A 23,053-nucleotide genomic window follows, 5' to 3' on the forward strand; every position below is an offset into this window, starting at 1 on the left:
TTGAATTTCTGAATCCCTTATTTTCTTTGCCATTGGTTCTAAATATAATGTGTATAACAAAGGGGAGAGAGGACACTCTTACCAGGTTCCTCTGCTAAAACCGAGCTTGTCAGAGGACCCCTGCTTTAATTTTCTCTGCCATTATGTCCTATATATTCATCAACATTATTATTTTATCATGGAGTGCAAATGCTTCCATTGCCTTGCTCCTAAAAGTCCAGCTTAATTTGTCGAATGCTTTCTCTGCATCAAGACCCACCATCAGCAGTGGTATTTTCTTGCATTCCGTTTCTCTGTGTATAATTGTTATATTAATGTTGTGAAATGTTTCCCTCCCTTCCACAAAACCACATTGATCCATATCTATCAATCTTGGCAATACTTTTGCCATTCTTTTAGCCACTGTATTCATATCCACTTTATAATTGTGGATTAGAATTGAAATGGGCCTGTATAAAAGGTGGCTTTGATGAGTCTTTACCACTTTAGGTATTACAGCCACCATAGCTTTCTTCCAGGATGTTGGTGCTTCTCCTCCTTTTAAAAATGCCATTAAACAAAGCCTTCCAGATGTGTATAACTTTCTTCCCTCTTAAGAATGTTCTCTATTCCTGGAGACTTGCCTGTAGATTGGTTATACAACACCATTTTTATCTCTCATCTCCTCCTATCCTGTTAGTAATTGAGCCTCATCTGCCTCTAACCTTGGCATGTTTAATTCATCCTTAAACATTTCATTTTGTACATTTTCTTGATTTCCACATTTGTATGCTCTGTACAGATTTTCATAACCTTTCCAAAATATTCCTAATACCTCTACAGGATTTTTGGTAATTTTCCTTGTTATAGGCTCCCCAAGCCTGGCAGCAACATTTCTACATTCTGTTGCCTGAGCCATTGTTCTAAAAGTTTTTGTGCTCGAGTTATCAAAACAAAAAGTTGATTTAACAGCAATCTTTATATACTCCTGCAGATTATCTAGGTAGTCCCCTTATTTTCTCTCTTGGACTCTGCAGTTGCACATTTTCTTGCTTTTTGAGATTTCCCCTATTCTGCAATACTCCATCTCACTCTACACTATTTTTAAGCTTCACTTTCATTTTATCCCACTATATTTTCTGAAGAAATGTCCATGCACCATAACTCCTAAATAATTTCCATTATACAATGACCCCCCCCCCCGTTAATATTCCAAAACATGCACACTGATGATCTTCCTATCTCCGTTGCTTTTTTCAAAACTGTCTTGCTATGGTAAATGGGTTTAACATGGCGAAACAGCTTTAGAAAAAAGCAACGGAGATTCTCTGTTGCTTTTTTTTAAAGCTGTCTCACTATGTTAAACTCCTTTAACATACCGAGACAGTTTGTAAAAAGCAACGGAGATCTTGCTTTCTCCGTTGCTTCTGCCCACAGCTCTGATGTACTGCGTAAGCATACGCATGCGCAGTACATCAGAACTGCCGCAGAATACCAGTCAGCTGCAGAAGGGCAGCAAGGAGGAGGCATTATACAATGCCATTATTTACGAAAAGTAATTTTTTTTTTCTTAATGTCATTGTATAATAGCAATAACCCACTTCTGGGTATGGGTAATGCTGGATTTACCCACGGTTGTCTGTTTGGCCACTCTGGCTTCGCCCTCGTAACCAAACCACACCCAACCGTGTGTAAAACCAGCATTACCCACACCCAGGTGTGGGTTATTGCTATAATACTTTAGTCCTTTAAATTCCTCCATTTAGCAGATAGGTGGGGAAGTGCCACTGTCTCATTTTTATTTCATTATTTTGCATTTTTATTTGGGTTATTATGGATGCATTATCTAAAATAGTCACTGGATATATATCAGAACTGTAAATTAAATGCACATATTTCTGTGAAATATTTCTTTCCAGCCTAGCCCAATTTTTATTCCTTGGGGAATAATATGTAAATTCTCTGAGCTCCTGCTACTGAATTCACATCTCCCATACTAAATATTTTCATAAATTTCTTCAGAAACTTGCCCGCTCTGTTATATGTTCCCTTCTAGTTCCTCCTCAGTGTTGCAAATCAAATTCCAGTCCCCAACTATAAGGAATGTTCCCTGCTAAAAGCCGATAACCTCTTCCAGAATTTTCTTAAGCTCCATTGTAGCAGTTTTAGTTGGAATATAAATGCATGCCAGCGTACTCCTCTTCCTTTGTCAGTAGCCCCGTGATACTACAAATCCACTATTATCCTTTTCCCCCCTTTCTCTCACTATTGGAGCTCCTTTAGCAATTGATACAAGTACTCCTCTTTTCCTTTGTCCCAGATATTCCGCTGAATAACCATCCTCAAATCTTTTCTTTATCAAATTCACTTGCTCGGTTATTTCCAAATATGTATCCTATAACATAGCTATTTGTACTCTGCATTTTTTAATATAGTTCACTGATTTCTTGTGTATACATTTTGAGACCATTCACATTTAAAGATGATATGGAAAGTGTTGTCATTATGATGTTATTCCCACATGTTACATATAACAGCTTTGTCTACGGTTTGTGTTACATGCATATACTAATACGTAAACACACCCCAGGAATACCCCCATAACCCGTTAGTTTAATACAAACACAACTATGCACATTATCTTTAATGTTTAACACTCCTAATAGGATCAGTTGTCCCAGACTTGATAGCTATGTTCAAAGGCTGGAATTGGCATATAATGAAGGTTATCCATGCAAAGACTCATGGTACAGCCTGTGCTTCTACTTACACTAAGTGCCGTCTGTTTTTATCTTACCTTCATTCCTCTTATAGATGTAGACAACAACTTTGAATGCTTTCCAAAAAACATTATCTGCTAGCTTTAGAAAGAAAGAAAAAGTATTCTGTTTTTATTGCCCTTATTAGCTTGTCTCCATAAAAATGAGAACCAGATTCACAGTTGCCTTCAGCTACAAGTGAACATTTATTTTGCTAAAGGAAATTTTTCATTACATTCAATGTTCTTTTATTTACTTCCCCTTAAAACTTGTTAGATCAAGCTAAGGGCTTTACTCAAGTCATTTCCCTATGCAAAAGTAAGTAAAGCATATTTGTTTTACTTTCATCATGCTTTTTTTTGTCCAGGCTTTCTTCTATTTTTACATTGCAGTGCCTACATTTCTTAAACTAAAAAGAAGAAATGGTTTAAAAAAAAGGGGGGGGGGGGCACCTGTTCACTTTAGTATCCATACTATGCACACGAGTAACTGAAAAAGCTTTACTTTGTAACATGAAATATATTTCAAGTTTTATTAAAGCAAGTTTTGTTAACTGTATGCAACAGTTTTTCATCTTTCCTTCTTCCCCTCTCCTTTAATGTTCTTCCAAACATTAATGGCATGAAGTAGGGCATAAGCTTTGAAGTCCCCTACAACATGTGAGAGTCCAATATTTCCAGGTTTTCTTGTTCCGCTGTATTTTACAAATGTAATTGATGCTTTGCAATCCCACATTTTTTTCCAAGTTGCTGTTTTTTTCCCCTGTTGATATGCATCTCCGAACTCCAATCTGTTAATTTCCAATGTACTCCTGGTTCTTCTAGCCAACTCTTTTTTTTTTTTGCTTTTTTTTTCTCTTAAGCATTTTCCTTTGGAACACTGAGAGGCTTTACTTGTGTAGTCTGAGCTTTATCATAATAATAAGCAGTAGAATCTCCTTCTGTTTGATAGCTTACTTTTTGATGAACAGGCTTTTATATTTCCTCCTTGGCATGTTCTGCTTTAAAAAATGACTGTGACCCAGTGGGGAAAAATATTTTTAAGATAGCTGGATATAGCAGCTTGACACTCAACTGCTTCTTGAAGTTCCCTGGTTGCTGGAATAAATGTATTCCTCCTGCCTTGTGTACAGTTAGTCATAATTTTCCAAACACTTTATTGTCTCCAACTTTTAATTCTTTGTCCTCCTATAGTTTTGTCAGAATCAACTTTTACTGCAGGTAGGATTGCATCTTTACTCTGAGGTCTTGCCTGCTTTCTCGTAACCAGGTTTGGACCATACATATGATGTGCCCTTTCATTTAACTGCTGTAGAATACCAGTCCAGTAGCTTATTTGTGCTTTCATAAAATTACTACAATCTGTTCCAGTTTGTGGTACAGCAGAAAATCAGGTTTTCCTAATGTGCTCTGGCTGTAATTTTTTTTATAAACGTATCATCTTGAGCAGTCCATGCCCAGCCCTTTCTTCATTTCATCCTCTGATGTTTTATCAGCTCATCTGAATATTTGTTTAAAGCTTCTTCCATTTTTTCCAGTCTTTGGTTATTTGAGTTGATATATTCCTTTAATGTTTTGTTTGATTCAGCTCCGAGCACATTTGACTTGAGACTTTCAGTAATCTAAAGGAAAAGAAGGTCTTGCACCAAAGCTGCAGCTTGAAACAGCTTTTTTGCTGTATAGCTGTAGGATTTTTCTGAGACTGTGTTTGCTCCTCACCTTTTGTGATTGATTTTTTATTTCAGGTTCTGTAAAAATGTCTTTTGCTGGCATCCATGCAGTGCATTTGCTAGCCAGTAACAGAAATTTACCAAAAAAGACAAATTCACTGGCTCTCGAGTTTGTTTTCACACTGGGAAAGTTGAAATTAAGCTGTTGCTCCATGTGCAGCTATCCTGGATGTCCCCATGTTCAGGACTGAGTGGTTTGTTCAGGAGAACCATTGCAGTTTTCTGATGCAGACTTGCTAAGGTGGGAGGTTGATTTTTATTGTGTTGCAGAATATGCTGATAGGACATGAAAGATTTTTTTCCTTGAATTGTGTTCTTCCGTTTTTGTATTACACATTTTAACAGCATCCTCAAAGAAGTGAGTTCCTTAACGCAGACTACATTGAAGGTCGTGGTAAGTACAGAAAATTCCCTTTAACCTCTCCAAAGCTAAGCAGCCAGAACTGCAGTTTACTGATTGTATTGTGAAAAGTTAACGAGGCGTTAAATATATTAAACTCTGGTGTTCTTTTTATGAAATGTTTGTAATATCTTCCTGTCTTCTAAGCACAAAACACTAAGCTGTAACCTAGAGGGAGGGGGAGTCTGTGTCTGTGTGTGATTTTAGTCTCATTAGTCTGATATGTTTTAACACTTTATGTAAATGGGTTCGTGTAACAAAACTTTAGTAAAACATACTGGAAACCATATATGTGAAGTTGTTCAATCTCGCCATTCATTCGTACAAATGGGTTCAGAGTCTGTCTCTTTCACAAGCTCGAGGTTTTTGAGTAGCTCGAGGCCAAGTCCCTATCCCATGATGCTCGATGCCTCACCTCAGATCTAGTATGCCACTGCAACAGATCGGAGGTCGAGAGTGGAGCTCGGGCCAGTATTTTTTTTACTTTTGAAAGTTATTACAGATGTTTAGCTTGGATTCTGTGTTTAAGAAGTCTCTTGGCTAGTTAACCATAACTTTTTGACAAATTTTTAGTCTTTATAGAGCGGCTGCTCTTGGGCCTTTCATTGGCCGCCTTTGAGTTTTACCCTATCCTGTTTAAAAAAAAACTGTTAATTGTTCTAGTTATAGCTATTTGTAGCTTAGTTTGGTTTTCCATGTGTTTTTTTTTTTTTTTTCTAAATTTTTCAACTGCTTAGATATTGCTTCTGTTTGTTTATGTCCATCACTGATCTTCATGTGAGTTGTGTGTACTGTCTGGGGGCAGTCCATCTTCAGGAGAACTGCTCCATTTGCCATTCATTTAGCAGCAGGGTCTTGTTAGAATGCAGGAGAAAACTAGTGGATGGGGGGGGTTAAAACTTGAATTCTAGAAATCGCTTGACAAGGCAGACCAGACTTCAAAATCTTCGAAGGGATCCAAATCTTCAAAAGCTTCTTTGGAGCTGAAGTCTCAGCTCTGAAACGTGCTGAGAAGGTGTGGTCGCTGGTTCCACAGTCTCCGATATGGATGTGGACAGAGTGGTGCAGAGGCTCCTCCAAATCCGGCACTAGCCAAATTGTTGTCGGCTCCGGCCCAACCGGTTTCGGAGCCGAAGACTTTCTTACATACTGTCTACTCCTTCTCTGAGCCGAGCAGGGCCTTTGGAGCCGGGGGAGGTGTAACTGATGATTGTGGAACCCTTTGAGCAGAGGCCTGTCCCAGTGCCATCGGCTCCATTGACTTAGACTACTTCAGTGCCGTTCGGGGAGTCTGGGAGCCGACACTCTACGGTTGGCCTGGGGGGGGGGGGTCGAACCGATGGGTCAGTTTGGACCATTCCTCTCATAGCTTCGGCGCGGATGAGCTCTGCTCTTTCCTCTGGGTTGCAGCCCACTGTTTCGGCACCAGGGTGGATGCCATCTTCTTCAGAACAGTCTACTTCCTCATGTCAGAGCAGTGGAGCCTTCGATGCCATGAGGAGAGTTGTCTTTTAAGACTCCCACCTCATCAGGACCTTCCTCATCCTCCCTGAGAGTGCTGCTTTCTATCTCTGCATCACAGGTCCACGTAAAGCGTCAAGACTCAAAGCCTCGGGTAGCTCCATTGGATGACCCATGTTCTACTGAGACCTCACCAGAAGCTCCCGCTGATGAGGTTCCCAGGAAGAAGCTTTGCAAGAGGAGGCATTTAGACTCCCCACAGGAGTCTGTCGCATCAGACACAGACTTAGTCAGAAGGATCCCCACAGTCCCCCTCGGAGGATATTTCCCTTGCTGATATCCTTGAAATCCTGAGGCAGAGGGATGACTGGCAGTCCGTTGGCCCTACTGTTGAGTCAGTGCTTTTGAAGGCCTTTGGGACTTAACCCTCCACCTCCTGCGCGACTCCACACTTCGATGAACTAATGGAGTTGGTTGCTCGAAGGGTGTGGGAGTCTCCTGATACTGTGGAACCTGTCCCTCGGAGGCCCAACAAGTTTATTACATCATCACAGGTCAAAATGTTTCTTACCAAAGGAGTGCCGGTTGATGCCATGGTGGTGGCGGCTGCCACCAAGAAAGAAATCTCTGAAACCTCTTCTACTGTCCATTCTCCTAATAGAGATTCCAGGATTATGGGCAGGTATGGGAAACGCATTTTTAGTTCAGCGACTTTCACTATGCGGTCACTTAACTATTTGACACATTTTACCCGACTTCAAAGAGATCTCCTTTAAAGAGCTTGGAGATGCTCTACAGAGTATTACAGCTGAAGGCGTTCCTGATAAGTTGACATCCCAGCTCAATACCCTTAATTCCATTGTTAACTCGTCCATGCGACTCATTTCTTATGCAGCTGATGGCACGAGTTGGGCAATGGGTTGAGCAACAGCTCTTCAGAGAAATTCCTGTATGCGCTTATGCTCCTTTGCAGATGCCTTCAAGTCTTTTCGTGAAACCCCATTTGATGGCTTATCCCTTTTCGGGCCTAAAGTCAAGGAGACCCTCACTAGGTGTGATCAAGATGGAAAGACTCTCTCTGCCATAGGAGTCCATTTTTCCACCCCTACTAAACCTTACCCCAAACGGCAAAAGGGAGGAAAAATGTGGTTCAGCAAGTCCCAATGAGCCTTTCAGAACACACGTAGTGAACTCCCCTCCAGGGGCAGAGGAGGGGGTAGTAAAGGAAGATGGCACCCTGGCATCAGAGGAGGTCTGCAAAACCAGGTAGATAGGGATCAGTTCTTTGGCAAGCCCTACCAGTGCTCCTGAAAGGAGGCCCGACTGTCTTACTCTGGAGGCAGTCGGAGGTCGCTTGTCTTTGTATCCAGACACCTGGCTAAAAATTACAAAAGGTTCTTGGGTACAAAGCATTATTACCAGAGGATATGTCATTCTGTTCTCAGAACCCTCCCCCATTAAAAGAAAATCCCAGACGTTCCACCCAGTCTCAGGGATCAAGCAACCATAGAGATTCAAAGGTTCCTGGAAAAGTCATCTAGCCAGTCCCAGCAGACCAGATAGGATCCAGAACCTACTCCAGATTCTTTTAGTGCCAAAGAAAACAAAGGACTGGAGGCCCATCTTGGACCTCAACCGACTCAACACTTTTGTAAAGAAGTAGTTCTGGATGGTCACACTTCAGTCGATCCTTCCATTTCTAGGAACGGGTGATTGGATGTGCTCTATAGATCTCAAGGATGTGTACTATCCTATCAAAATGGCCAGACCATCCAGAGATCACCTGCGTTTCCGGCTGGAAGCCAGTCATTATCAATTCCGAATACCTCCATTTGGTCTCCCAACAGCCCCCAGAGTGTTTACCAAATGCATGTCAGTGGTGATGGCTCACCTGAGGCGTCTAGGATTCTGAGTGTTTCCATACCTGGATGACTGGCTCCTCACCACCACCTCCAGGCATCAACTAGTTCAATCCAGGGATTACACTCTAAATCTGTGTTCTCAGTTAGGAGTAACTGTAAATTTCGACAAGTCTGCGTTGTCACCATTGCAGCGTATCTCCTTTATTGGAGCAGATTAAGACACTACCACCGTCATGGTAAAATTGCCACTGGAAAGGATAGTCACTCTTCAACAGGCATCAGACATTCTGACGCACAAAGTACCAGCCTCTCAAGTGTTGAAGTTACTAGGTACTATGGCAGCAACTCTCATAGCAGTTCGTGTGGGGCGTATGCTCGTGTGGATACATTCAGTGGTTACTCTTCACCCAGTAGTCTTACCAACAGCTTCCCATGTCATTCTTGATAATTACAGATTCATGCAAAAAGGACCTTCAGTGGTGGTTGACCAGCCACCATGTAACACTAGGTCGTCAATTTGTTCTTCCCCTGCATCAGCCACGGTGACCACAGACACTTTTCTGATAGGGTGTGGGGGGGCTTTTTCAGGCAAGAACAGCCCAAAGCACCTGGTCAAAGACAGAGTCACAGATACACATCAATGTCCTGGAGATGAGCCCAGTACTTTTGGCATTGTAGTACTTCCAAGACACTCTTCCTCTGGGAACGATTGCGATTCAAACAGACATGTCACTAGGCTGGTGTATCAACAAGCTTGGGGGAACCAAGTCTTATCCCCTATTTCGAGAGGCCCTAAAAGTCTGGTAATAGGCTGTATCCACTGGGCGCTTTTTGATAGCGACCCACATCCTGGAGAAATCCAATGTGATCGCGGACAAACTAAGCAAAGCCATTCTGATGCACGAGTGGTCCCTCAAAGATGACGTTGCGGTGATGATTTTCCTCAGATGGGGCCAGCCTTGTTGCAACCGGTTTGCATCCCTCATGAATGCCAAATGCAGAAGCTACTTTGCCCTGAATCCCCCACAAGGGGAAAACACAAGGGATTATCTCTTAAATGTTTGGCCCCTGGGACTCCTATATGCATTTCCACCCATTCCCCTGATTCCAAAATATTTGCAGAAAGTCAAAGCCTTGGGGAGGACTGTGATTCTGATAGCCCCATATTGGCCTCGACAGATTTGCTTCCCTTTTCTTCCACTCTACCAACTAGAAGAACCTTGGATTCTGGACCCAGTTCGAGATCTACTGATACATTCGTCAGGGGCTCTTCATCCTTCACTTCATTCCCTCAGGTTGACAGCTTGGCTGCTCCGATTTCCAACCTAGCCAGGTCCCACAATCCGCAGAGGTGCAGCATATCCTTGTATCCTCACATAAAGCTTCAACCAGAAAGTTATACACCAGCAAATGGAAGCGGTTTGCGTTCTGGGCTCCTCAACATGATATTGACCCGTACATCGCTCCAGTTGCTAGCATTTTAGAGTTCTTGACTAAGCTTTTTAATGAAGGTGCTGCAGCTGCTACCATATATGTTCAATTAGCTGCGATTTCAAATTTTCACCTCTGATCAGAAGGTTCTAATCTTATGTCTCACAAGTTATGTAGAGCCTTCTTAAAAAGAACCATACATCTTAGACCACCTGTTAGACAGCCTTTTCACTCCCTGGAATCTAAATTTTATTTTATCTAGGATTATTCTTCCTCTATTTGAGCCTGCATTCTCCTGTCAACTAAAAATTCCTTTCTTGGAAAACAGTCTTGGTGTCTGTTACATCAGCACATAGAGTGTCCGATCTTCAAGCCTAGTCTATTAAACCCCCATATTTAATTTTTCACCCTGATAAGAGTGTCGCTCAGGACTAACCCTTCCTTCCTTCCTTCCTTCCAAAGGTATGTTCGGAGGCTAATCTAAGTCAAACTATTGAACCTCCCAACCTTCTTCAGTAACCATTCCAACAAGTTGGAGTATATGTTGCTTAAACTTGATGTTCACAGACAACTCAGATATTATTTGGATAGAACAAAAGAATTTAGAAAATCAGATCAACTTTTTGTGTCTCATGCTGATACCAAGAAAGGGCTATCGGTGTCGAAAGTTACTCTTTTTCCAAATGGTTGACTGCATAAAATTCACATATTATTCTTCTGTGAACCAACCGTTGGACTATGGCGTGAAAGTGCATTCCACTAGGGCTGTTTCTACTTCAGCTTGTATGGCTGGGCTGCTGTTGGACACATGTGCAGCTGCCACTTGGTCTAAGCCACATACCTTCATTGCACATTACAAAGTAGATAAGGCTTCTAGGGACAGGGCTTTCTTCCACTGTTCTCAGGAATATATTCCCGTGAGCCACCTAGGATGAATGGTGCTTGGGATGCTACCCATTTGTAAGAATGAACGGCGAGATTGAACAACTTCACATAAAGAAGTTGTATACTTACCATAACATTCCATAGGAGTTGCTCATCTTGGCTTCATTCTTACATTCCCACCCGCCTTCCTCCTCCAGGTTTCTGTAAGAACGAGTAATAGTTTTTGCGGTCTGTTGGGTTTTGTTCTACTATTTCTTACTCCAGCTGGAGTATTGTTCATGTGTTTTTATATTGTACAGGTTGGGATCAGCAAACTAGATCTGAGGTGAGCAGAGAGCATCATGGGATAGGGACTTGGCCTCGAGCTACTCAAAAACCTTGGGCTTGTGAAAGCGGCCGGCTCAGAGCAGAGGGATTGGCTCCGAACCCATTTGTAAGAATGAAGGCGAGATGAACTCGCATGGAACGTTGTGGCAAGTACATAACTTTATATCCTACTACAATTAAATTTTAAAAGCACAAAAAGAAGGAAAATGTTTGTTTTTGCAAGGAGCAAAGACCCTGCAACCTTGACATTTGCATTATTTTGTTTTTAGGCTAACTCTCCAGTCTAATAATCATGGGAAAAGCTGAACACTGGTGTTAATTGCATGTCACATGCTGCAATTGCTGCAAACTGCAAACAAACCACAGCTCACAACACTGTATCTGCACCAGCCACAAGTGTGCATTAATCAGAATGCATTTATATAATCTTCACATCCAAAAGCAACCCTAATCTGAGAGTGCATGTTCAGGAGAATGTTTGGGAAGAAGGAAAAGGAGTGATGAGACCCTTCCTGTAATCTGTATTCAGTAGTGATAGAAGAGGGAGAGGAAAAACATTTAATGGTAGATTTGTGATAGCAAGGGATCTGTAGTAGACAAATTATGCTAGAATGTATTTATTTACCTAAAACTTCTGTTATTGCAGTTAGAATTCTTGGAAGACCACTAATCAAGGAATATTAATTATGGGTGGGAACTGGAATCTGATTTACAGTAGTAAAGCTATGTCAGGGGCCTGGAAGGAGCAATAATGAGGGGCCTGGAAGGAGCAATAATGAGAGAGGGTAGTCTACTAACGCAGTGTGTGAACATACTTGTTATAGAAAATGCAAGTTCAGTAGCAGGAACTTGGGCTGAATTTACATATTATTCAGCCTAGCCCAGTTTTATATTTCACAAGAGCATGTTTATATCATTGAAAGTTTTAAGATTAATCCAATAACAATATCAGTTTTATGCACTGTTTAAAGTCTAAGATAAAGATACAGGATAAGGTAAAAGTGAGACACTGGTGCTGTCCTACTTGACCGTTAAAATGAGAGGAATTTAAGGAATGGGTAGTGAATATGATTCAGGAATTGTTAGGGGGGAGGTGGAAATTCCCTTTGGAAGGGATAGCTACTGTGTGTGAAAATTAACCTTTGTTATTTTCTGTAGAAAAAAAATGAAAGTATTGCAGAAGGATTGGAATAGCACAAAACAAGAAGAGCAATTGCAAAGTGCTTCTGGGAAAATGAGTGTGTACATGAGTTTAGAAAGGTTGCCGGTGAGCACCTTTCTTTAAACTCCAGAGTGCCAAACCATTTTGTATAACTTTGGCAACAGAAAGTAGAGGAATTGTTGCCAAACGTGGAGCCTTTGATAATTAAACTAACAAGACCTGCTATAGAGGTATTGGTGAGATTTCATAAATTTTACAAAAAAAATGTATGAAGATGAAGAATAGAACTAATGAAAGGCACAAATGGAAACTTTTACAAAAGAGTTTAATTATGCCAGGATTAGAGGAATAGCAGGCTTGGCAATTTAATATCCAAGAGTGCAAGAGAAAAAACAATATCACATAAGTAATCAACAGGGAAATCTCCAGGAACAAACTGTTTTCTGTGCAAATTTGAAAGTTAGACTGTATTAAAGTAATAGATGCAGAAGGTTTTGTTTAACAAAGTTTTATGGATTCTTGATAAGTTAAACAATATTTGTCTGGAGAACCTTGGTCGCTGAAAGTCACTTTCACCAAATTAAGCTTTTTTGTAAGGTGACAACCCCCCCCCCCCCGAACCCCCTATGTGGGGGAACTTGCATACATCAACACCATGATTGCGCAATAGTGGAGAAAAGTGCAAAAGTTAAATGTTTTCACTGCAAGTGGCTTTCAGTGCTTGGTCTCTATCTCAGTGTTGTCCATCAGACAAATTACCATTAAACTTCTCATGTTCCCCATTTTTAAAAGGGGGGGGTGTGTGGAAAAACAGCACCCTGGAAGACAGTTGTGGTGGTTGTACTAGACAAAGAGGGTAAAGACTCTTCAGCTCAGTCTTCATATTGACACGTTTCAGTTTTAAACCCAGAGTATAAAGTATTGCATCTGTACTGAGAGAACTGCAAAAATGTTACTGAAGTTGATAGATAATGGCTGTGTGGTTTTGTGGAGGGGAGACAAACATTTGACAACATTAATAGTTTGACCTATAGGGAAGGCTATACTTCTTTTTGTATATACCCTCTCACCTACCAACACTCAAACTTGCGAGAGATGCACTTGTATATCCAAATTGGAAGCCACACACCCTCCAGCCAAGACTGGAATAGCTGGTCAAGAGGAGAAGGTCAACACTTGCACCACAGCACATGGAACACGCAGCCCATCCAGAACACACAGCAGCACTACCTTCACATAAAAACACAAACCACACACCGACCTTAGCGGAGGCTCTCAGTAAAAATCTACCCAAACAGCAGACACCTCCAAGGCAGACATGCACTCTACCAACACAACACTAATCACGAGACACACAACTCTCCTAAACAGTGTGCCACACTGCCAAAGCCCTAAGGCAAAACAGCATGCCCAACACACTAGGCATAGGTGACTCGATAGTGAGGCACACTGATGTCCCACTCACTAGGTTGAATAAGGAGAAAGTAACAGTCAGCTGCCAGGATCCGCCACATAATGCACACACTCTGGTCCCTTACCAGGTAAAAATATGACTGTCATTGTACATGTGGGTATGAATGACCTGAGATGTACCTTCCTGGATTACATGAAGAGACATGGAGGAGCTCTCTAATTGTGTAACCCAGGCGGGTATGACCCTAGTCCTGAGCAACCTCCTACCATCACCCAGGATTATACCACAGTACAAGCAGAAAATGATGAGTTCAACAATTGGCTGAGTTTCTGGTATCATTCTAAGGGGATCCAGTATCTGTCTACCTGGGATGACATGATTGACAGACCTCGATGCTTTGCCAGAGATAGCCTGCATCTGTCACCCTGGGTTTCCAGATACTGGCCAAGACTCTTGCCACCCTATAGTTCCTTTTTAGGCAGTGTTCCAAAGACCAATTACTACCATAACCACTACCAACAAATGCTGTCTGAGGGTCATGCTACTCAACGCTAGAAGTCTAAATCTCAAAATGCACTCGTTCGAAGCACTCCTTCAAATGGAGAACGTAGATATTTGTGCTGTAACAGAGACCTGGTTGAAGGCAGTAGAAAGCACCCCTGCACTGTCAGGCTATAACTCATTCCACACCTTTCGGCCCCAGAACTTGGACTGAAGCTCCAAAGGTGGTGATGTTTCCATATCATAAAGGTTGAGCACACCTCCAGACAGGTAGCTCAACATAATGCATCAGAGATACTTCAGGTGGAGCTAACGTTGAGTAAGACGGAGATTCATGTTGTAGTGTGCTATAGGTCCCTATTCATGTCCCAATACTATCAGTCCATGTTCCTAAGCACCCTGGAGTATATTGGGGTCCAACCTAACACACACATACTGGGTGACTTCAGCTACCCCTTCATTAACTGGGAAAATCATGTACCAATACACTTGCCCAATGTTTCCTGGAATTCATTAATTAAAATGCCCTGGACCAGCTCGTTCTTACCCCCACTAGAGGTAGCAACATCCTTGACCTGGGCATTACTAACCTGGGCAACCATTGCTGTAAACCAGTAGTCAACTCGTCCCTGGTTAGATCCGACCACAAAGTAATCACCTTGGAAATCCCCCCCCCCCCTTGCAAAGGTAATCATTAGCTAACTTTGGACTTCTAAAGGTAACCACTAGCTAACTTTGGGCTCCTAAAAACAGAGGTGGCTAACTTCACGGCACCCATCCATATAAAGAGTAGTTGCATGACTGCTGAATCATACACCAATGCACTGTACGAACACGTACACAAATGGATGGTTGGATCTCACATACCCAATAGAACCAAGACACTCTCCTCCAACAAAAGGAAGCCAATCTGGTGGTCCCCTGCCATAAACAAACTCTACAACAGAAGGTGGAAACTGATGCAGAATAAGGTGAAGTCCCAAGACTGGAAAAACTTTATCAGCCTCAACAAAAAGTTGAGATCCCTCATGAAATCTTCTAAAGCTAGCTATGAAAACAGAATTGCAGCAGATAGTAAAGACGACCACAAGGCCTTCTATACTTATGTAAAGAATCTCCATGACAATATCCAGATTTGCTCTGAGCTACTGCACAATTGTACCTCCTATACTGAGCCAACAGATATTGCCAGTATACTGGCCGACAGATTCATTGCCAACTTTACCCCCCCCCCCCCCCAAAGGACCAATCACAATACCAGTAGATTGCCAGGCACCCAGTATTACTACTGCACAGGTTAAAACAGCACTGTCCAAGGCCAAGAATACAGCTTCTGTGGGACCTGACAATATTCCTGGCTGTGTTCTACATGAACTACAGAGTGAAATGGCATCTCAACCTGTGTGCCCTGTTCAGTCACAGCCTCACTTCAGGCTTTGTCCCTACTGAATGGTGCACTGCTACAGTCATCCCTCTCCACAAAGGATGAGCGACTACAGACCCTGGGAACTATCGCCCCATTAGCCTGACGAGTCTGATATGCAAAGCTATGGAACCCCTCATCATGGACCTAATAAACAAGGATACAGGGAATCTCCAAACTCTTGATCCCACACAGTTTGGTTTTGTGAAGGGTAGATCATGCCTGCTCAACTTGGTCGACAACTTTGAGTCACTTACGAGAGTTGTGGATCAAGGCAAGGTGGTTCATACAGCCTACCTTGATCTGGCCAAGGCCTTTGATGCCATTCCCCACTCAGGGATCACTCACTAAGCTAGGCATCAACCCCTATATCACTAGGTGGTTTGCAAACCCACAGTGTGAAAGTCGCTGACTCCAAGTCAGACTGCCGACCAGTCAGGAGTGGAGTCCCACAGGGTTTGGTCCTGGGTCCTCTCTTGTTTATCTACTTCTGTGAGGTTCAGGCCAACACGAAGGGACTCTGGCTGACAAAGTTCGCAGACGATTGCAAGCTAGGAGCTGTTAACTCCCCAAGTGATGTTGGCATCCCACAGAAAGACATCACTGAGACCAATGACTGGTGTCAGAACCATGGCCTTAAGCTCAATGCCAAAAATGTCATCCCCTTTGGGAAAAACCCAGTTCCCATGAATTACCACATCGATGGTAGTCCACTGAACACAGAAGGCGTTATAAGAGATCTGGGAACACAGGTTGACAGCAAACCTGTCTTTTGACCACCACATTGCCACTGTGGTCAGAAAGTCATCCTGTGTGGCACATCTCATTACTAAAGGTTTTGCATCCAGGAAGAAAGAGAGAGTCTCCCTCTTCTCTTCCCTCATTAGGCCAATCCTTGAGTACAATGCCCCATTTGGAATGTACCTCATTAGACACCTGCAACAACTGGAGAAGGCCGCAAAAGTACCTTACTAAGAGGATCATAGGCCTTAATACTTGTCCTATATGGGCAGACTCAGAAAACTCCAACTATTTTCTTTCTGATATTGTCTACTAAGAGTCTAACTCTGCTTGACTTACAAAGCCATGTCTGACCCAACTCTGTTAGAAATGCTGCAGCTAAAGAAATCCCAATCCCTCCGCACCACACACTCCCGAGACCTCAGCCTCATTACCACAATCAACAGAACAAGCTGGAGGGACAGGTTCATAACCCAGAGACTGCCCATGCTATGGAATAGACTTCCCATACATGTCCAACAGAGCACCTCACTCGTAGTCTTCAAGAGAAATCTTGTTGAGTGGATGGGAAATGGAAAATTCACCCTGGGGATCACTCCAGTGCCTCTACTTGACAGAGGCACTGGGAGCGAAGGTTGGGTGGCACGATGCCAGGGTAATCCTGTGGGCTATTCTTGTAAAGGCTCCAGGGCCATTAGCCTAGTACACACCTATGAACCTATAATACCTAGAATGCATCAATACCCATAAATAGCTGAAGTATTCTTTAGAGTCGGGTGGAATTTGAGTAGGGAAATAGTAGCATTGCCATTCCTAATAGAACAGGATTATCATGGAATATATAAAGAGAGGGAGGCAAGAGTTAAGGTTGAGAGTTGCTCTCTGAGAAGCATTGTTTTGAGTAGCAATAATAGACTGACAAGGATGTCCATTTTGCTTGTTGCTGTTTCATTTATTTGTAGAGCCATTGGCAAAGGAAATGAGAGATGCACAGGTTCAGGGGTACAACTGGCATCATCAAGAAACACTTGCTTTGTTTATAGATATTTTGCATTTGATAACTCCAGAAAAGGACATGCGTGTGTGGAACAGTGAGACTGTTTTAGTCTTTTCGGGGAGTAAAATAAATGAAGATGAGGCATACTATTGAGGCACTATAAAGTAAAGTGCTTGTGTATGATTAAAAAGGATTCTATTATGGCAGCTGAGGAAATGTGGAGACAAACTAAATCAACTGCCACGCTTAACTCTTAGCTATATCAAGTTTGCAGATGACATGACTGTCGTTGGTATCATTAGCAATGATTACAAATCCGTCTCCAGGGAGGAAGTTAATCAGCTGCTCATCTAGTGCAACAACATCCTTGCACTAAACATGAGCAAAGACCAAAGAGATCAATGTCTATTTCAGAAGAAGGCATAAAACACTCTACTAACAGTCCATAATGAGAGTGGAAAGCACAACATTCCTGGGGGTGCCTATCACATATGACCCAACATGGAGCATGAATGCTACTGCCAGTGTAAAGAAAGCACAGCAACGCCTTCATTTCTTGCGAAAGTTGAAGGTAAACTTCCTTTCTCCATTCCTCACTAACTTCTACAGAGGCATCATAGAGAGTACTGACCAAACTTATTGCATGTTGGTACGGTAACTGCTCCACCTCGGACGAAAAGGTTCTCCAGAAAGTCGTTAGGGTAGCAGAGAAAATCATTGGGACCAAGCTCCACCCATCCAAGAAATATACCTGTCACAATGTCTCAGCAGGGCCAACAAGATGACAAGACACAATACCCACCCTGCCCATGGACTGTTCACCTATTTATCTTCTGATAAATGCTGCAAAAGTACAAGATGCAAAACAGCCAGATTAAATAAGAGTTTCTTCCCACAGGTTTACAACTAAACTCGCTAACTCTACACCATGTTGAACTCTGAAAAAGGCTGCTGAAAATTCCAACTATACCTTATTTTTTTATGCACTGATGTTTCAGTGCAATAACACCACTGCGATTCTTAAATTTATATTTTTGTGCACTAATCAAAGCTGTAACGCAACTGCAATAAAGACTGCGGAGTTTAAGAAAATGCGTGTCATATCAATAGTAGATGCTGTACTGTAGATTGTCTATATGTGGAAATGCCTCCCTCTTGAGCCAGAGTAACTTTCGTTCAGGGATGCACAAGTTCTATAGTCTGACAATTCACAGTTCAATTTGACTTTGAAAAATAAAATCTTAACCAAATTATTGATTTGCCAGTTTTCTTCCCTAATCACTCCAATCTTGAATACATGCTGCACAAACATGACGTTCGCAGACAGCTCAGTTTTTATTTGTTTAGAACAAAAGATTTCAGGAAATCGGATCAGCTTTTTGTTTCCTATTCAGACTCCAGGAAAGGTATGCCAGTGGCTAAAACAACTGTCTAAATGGTTATCCGATTGTATCACCTTTGCTTATTCAGCTGCCAATATGCCCTTACAGCATAACATTAAAGCTCACTCAACCAGGGCAGTTTCTACATCATCTGTTTTTTTGGCAGACTTCCTATTGATAACATTTATGCAGCAGCCACTTGGTCGAAACCTCGTATCTTTATCACTCATTACAAAGTTGACAGGGCCTCCTTTGGATCCACGGTCCTGAGAAATGTACTCCCTTGAGCCACCCGAGGTAGATGGTGCTTGGGATGCTACCCATCCGTAAGAATGAACGAAGAGCTAGAACAACTTCACATAAAGAAGTTATGTACTTACCATAACGTTCCATGCGAGTTCTCCTTCATTCTTGCATCCCTCCCTCCTGGGCTTTTAGAAGACAGAATTGCTAGATCAATCCTGGTCACTCAAACCCTTTTTTTCTTTCTCTTATGGAGTTATAGAATGACATATTGTATTATTATATGCAGCAAACAAGATCTGGGGTAACTAGGTGCATCATGGGATAGGGACTTGGCCTCGAGCTACTTGAAATCCTCGAGCTTTGTAGTAGGCCAACTCGGAGCTGTGGGATCGGCTCCGAACCCATCAGTAAGAATGAAGGCGAGATGAACAACTCACATGGAACGTTATGGTAAATACTTAACTTCTTTTTATCGTTTTTAGCAGCACCTTTTTTCTATTATATTAGCTTGTATAGACACATGCTTTATAATAATGGTTTAAAATTGAAATAGGTCTGTATGAAGTTGGGTCTGAAGGGTTTGTGCAGTCTTTGGAGAATAGTCACCACAGATTTCTTCCAAAATGCTGATACCGCCCCTTTTTTAATATTGTTAAATAAAAGATCTTTATCATGTTTGTCCCACTTAACTTCAAAAATTCCACAGGAGTACTAGCTGTTAAGGAAACTTCCTTGTTTGTCATCTTCTTTCCTGTTTTGTCTGTTAATTCTTGGGCCTCTTTTTCCTTCTAATCTTGACATAGTTGTCTTCCATAAGCATTCTAATTGTGTGCCTTTTGTTTCCTCATTCATCTGTTTTATACAGATCTGTCATATAAGAAAGACATTTCATAGATTTAGTTTGGCAGCAAACCTTTTTACTACCCTTTGCCTAAGTTGTGCTCAAGTTTTGTGCTTGAGTTACTGAAAATACTTGCTTAAACTTACTGAACTCTAAATACTCCATTATTTTCCCCTCAGCCTTCAGAAATTGCTCCTCCTCTTGTTTTGTGAGGTTCCTCTTCTGCAATACTTTAATTTTTATTAATCTGCTAAATAATAATTACTGTTACTTTCCCATATGTTTCACTTGTAAATATTTTTAAATTCCACCTTCATTTTATTTTACTCCCTAGTCAACCCTTTAGAACAAATCTCTCTCTTCCATAATAACTTTTGAATCATTTCCACTACTCATTCCGTAATTCTCTCCCTCGTTTTTAATAGGAAAGCACCAGTACCATTTTTACGTAATTACTCTATCTTTATCTGAAATGGTCACTGGATGCATTTCAGATAGCTTAAATACCTATGCTCATTAGGCATACATTTTTATCCAGTCTAGCTAGTTGTACCTGGGAGAATAATATGTAAAGTCTGTATGACTTTCTGCTATGAATTCACATCTTCCATTCCAAATGTTTCCATATATTTCTTTGAAAAATCTTGCTTTTATGTTTCGTCTTCTAGGTCCCCTGATGCATCCTCACTATTGCAGTCCCCACACACAAATAGTTTTCCCCATTGAAAGCTCATTTCCCTCAGATGTTTTACTCTATGTAAAGGTGGTTTTAGGTGGAATATTCATGTCAGTGTAATCTTCCTTTTCCCTCTGTATCCTTGTTACTACAAATCTACCATTAATTGCCTCATGTATCCTATTGCTCCACTTTTCCTTTGTTCCGTATTCTGATATCCTTTTATTGTCATACTTCAATATTTCTGTCCAAATGCATCTGCTCAAACTTTGCTATTTACACCCTGCATTTCTCTCAATATAATGCAGTATTATCTGCCTCTTGTCTATACTTGCAGTGATATTTACATGCCATGTTAATATTGATAAGGCAACAATTCTGATAAAAATAACGTATTCTGAATTACTGTTTTTTTGAATGTTTCCAATGTGGCTTGCAAGCATACACTAATGCTTGGCAGGTTGATCTTTTATGCAGTTAGTCTCATTTCACAGACCTTTCTTTCCAGTATAAACTCTCAGCAAACTAAATACATTAACATCCTAATCTGTTAACTCACAGCATGTACACAACACAGTACACTTTTTCCATGGGCAGTTGTCCCAAATAGACAGTTGCACTCACAGGTTTACTTGCTCTAAAATTAGGTTTTATCATTCAGGGACCAAAGTACCTGCGTTCCAGACATATCACTTGTCCTGTCCTACCTCTGTTTTCCCTCCAATATATGAAACTGTGCTTGCATGCTCTCTTATCCTTGAGAAAAAAAGTGTACTGGTTACCATTAAATAAGTAAACTGTACACTATTATATTTAAGACATTGAAGTAATAATGCTGCTGGGGTTGTAACTACGTGAAAGTAGTTATATCCCACAGTTTCAGACTTCATTTATTTTCACTGAACTGTTTCAGTTCTCTGAGTACTAATTACAGTGTTTCTTGTACAAATGCATTTTAATGCCTTGCTCAGTCCTTTGCTGATGAATTGCTTGCACCTGTAGACTGTCTTCACCTGAAAGCATTTGCTGGTGATGATTGGGGGGGCATTTAGTAGTCTTACAACTTCAATGGACTAATAAAGATCATTGAACACACTCGCCTGTTTGGGAGGGGGGCATAATGGTTCAAGAGCTTACCTTGCAGACAATAAGGTACAGGGTTTGATTCTCACCCTTGGAAAGCATGGCTGGGCTTAAATGTCCCCTGGAGTTGTATTCATCTAGACTTTCACCCCGAGTGAAAATGGGAAATTATTTTTTCATACACTTGCAACTTGATCAATTCACTTCCTACACACTCCCCCAGCAGCCCACATTATTTTCAACATTTATTTGTTACAGTGTAAAGCCTAGATGCATTAGTCAAGAAAAAATAACTTCAGGCATAAACAGCAGTTCTTGATTAGACTCCTCTCCCCCACCACCTTGCATGTAAAATACCTCTGCCTATACAGTGCTTATTTACAATATAATTTGCAATTCTTGGTAAAGTGTTACCAAAACCTTTCTCTTATTTTTAATGTCAACCCTTTCGTTGTTCTAAGCATTAATGACTTAGTAAGAGTTAAGCTTGAGTTCTCCCACTAATGTTGCACAGTCCGCAAACTTCCAGTCTTTCTGCTATGTAAAATCCCAGTCCAGGTTAGGCAGAGTCCCTCATTGACATGTACCTCACCAGACACCTGCAGCAGCTGGAGAGACCACATAGGTTTTTCACCAAGAAAATTCAGGGCCTCCAAAACGTAACATGCATGGAAAGGCTGAAAGCCCTGTCACTGTACTCTGTATCCTACAGACTGCTGAGAGGCAACTTGTGCCTGGCCTACAGAGCAGAAATCAAATGGGCCAAGAGAGTCACTTGCACCAGGGATCTCAACGTAGCCTGTGACATTAACAGAACATGCTGGAGAGACAGATGTATCTCTGAGAGAATGCTGCTCCTCTGAAATAAACTCCCAGTTCAAGTGAAGTATGCAGGACGGGGCAGTTGGTGATTATCAAAGACTCTCCCTGCGAATAATGACCATCTAACCAAAGTCAATTAGGGAACACGGGTAGAACACGGGTAGGCTTATGAAGGCTCTAGGACGATTAGTCTAGAAACCTCCTACGAGCCTATTAAAATTGTTTGTATAAAATAATGCTTCTCTTCTGACTGGTGTACAGTGAGTAGAGTTTATTTATGCAATCAGGAGATGTTGATAGGCAGGTGAGAGAGACTCAAAGTTACTACACTAAGCAATCTTTAGAATATTTTTTTTCCCTGGAGGAAAACAATGGAAAGCAAGGAGGACAAAAAAGCCCAGGAGCTGACTAGAGCAATCAGGAGTACCTTAGAAAATGAACCAAAGACTCATGTTAGGAAGTCAATATGATAAGGAAGACCAACACGTGAAATTAGTGAACAAAAACAGAAAGATTGTAAAGCATCACTCCCATCAAGTGCAGTTTAGACACACCTGTGCTTCTGCAAGACACAGGTTCATAGGTTCATACTAGGCTATCTGCCCTAGGGCATTTATAAGCCTAGCCAGAATGTGTTTGGCTTTCGCCACCCATTTTTAATTTATTTTGCTATGCCCTTTTTCAAGGTTAGTATACTGTGCCTCTGTCTAACAGTGACACAGAAGTGATACCCGGGGTAAACCTACAATCTCCCATCCACTCATCAAGATTCCTCTTGAAGAGAGTCAATGAGGGACTCTGCCTAACCTGGACTGGGATTTTATTCCAGAGTGAAGGGAGCCTCTGGGTTATGAATCTGTCCCTCCAGCATATCCTATTTATTTCAGTGCTGAGGTTCAAGTCTCTCGAGCGTGTAGCTCGATGGGATTTGG

General features: G+C 41.6%; 1 protein-coding gene across 2 annotated transcripts in view; it reads left to right on the forward strand.

Annotated features, from left to right (window-relative positions):
• The window catches only part of TIPIN (TIMELESS interacting protein), a 759,992-nt gene that overhangs the window by 122,208 nt on the left and 614,731 nt on the right, over positions 1-23,053 (forward strand). The window lies entirely within an intron of this gene.

This window comes from Protopterus annectens, chromosome 7.part0, assembly GCF_019279795.1.
Source record: "Protopterus annectens isolate FY-2018-M chromosome 7.part0, PAN1.0, whole genome shotgun sequence".
Lineage (NCBI taxonomy): Eukaryota > Metazoa > Chordata > Ceratodontiformes > Protopteridae > Protopterus > Protopterus annectens.